This window comes from Buceros rhinoceros, unplaced genomic scaffold (assembly GCF_000710305.1).
Source record: "Buceros rhinoceros silvestris isolate BGI_N320 unplaced genomic scaffold, ASM71030v1 scaffold25772, whole genome shotgun sequence".
NCBI lineage: Eukaryota > Metazoa > Chordata > Aves > Bucerotiformes > Bucerotidae > Buceros > Buceros rhinoceros.
Genome location: NW_010398691.1, coordinates 14,267 through 14,611, shown reverse-complemented (window position 1 = coordinate 14,611; position 345 = coordinate 14,267).

The following is a 345-nucleotide window of genomic DNA, read 5'->3' as shown; positions in this document are numbered from 1 at the left end:
CGCTGGACTCAGAGCAGGAGTCAGCAGCACCCATGTCATGGTCACTTGATACTCAGTGGGAATTTCTATCATCGGCCACGAGGCACCAGCAGGAGAGTGGTGCAGTTCCGTTACGAGACACTCCACTCCTCCGCCTCAGTGAAGCCCAGCTGCCCTCTGGGTGAGGGTAGTAGGGAACCAAAGGCTTTAAACGCCTGCCAGAGGAGAACCAGAGCGCTGGTGCTCCGGAGTCTGCCGGAGGTGGAAGGGCTCCCACACGAGCCACTCCAGCTTCAAACATAAGAACGCTCAAGAGACAGGTCTTGGGAAAAGCAGAAGCAGCCTCTTGAGGGTGTCGTGCTACAG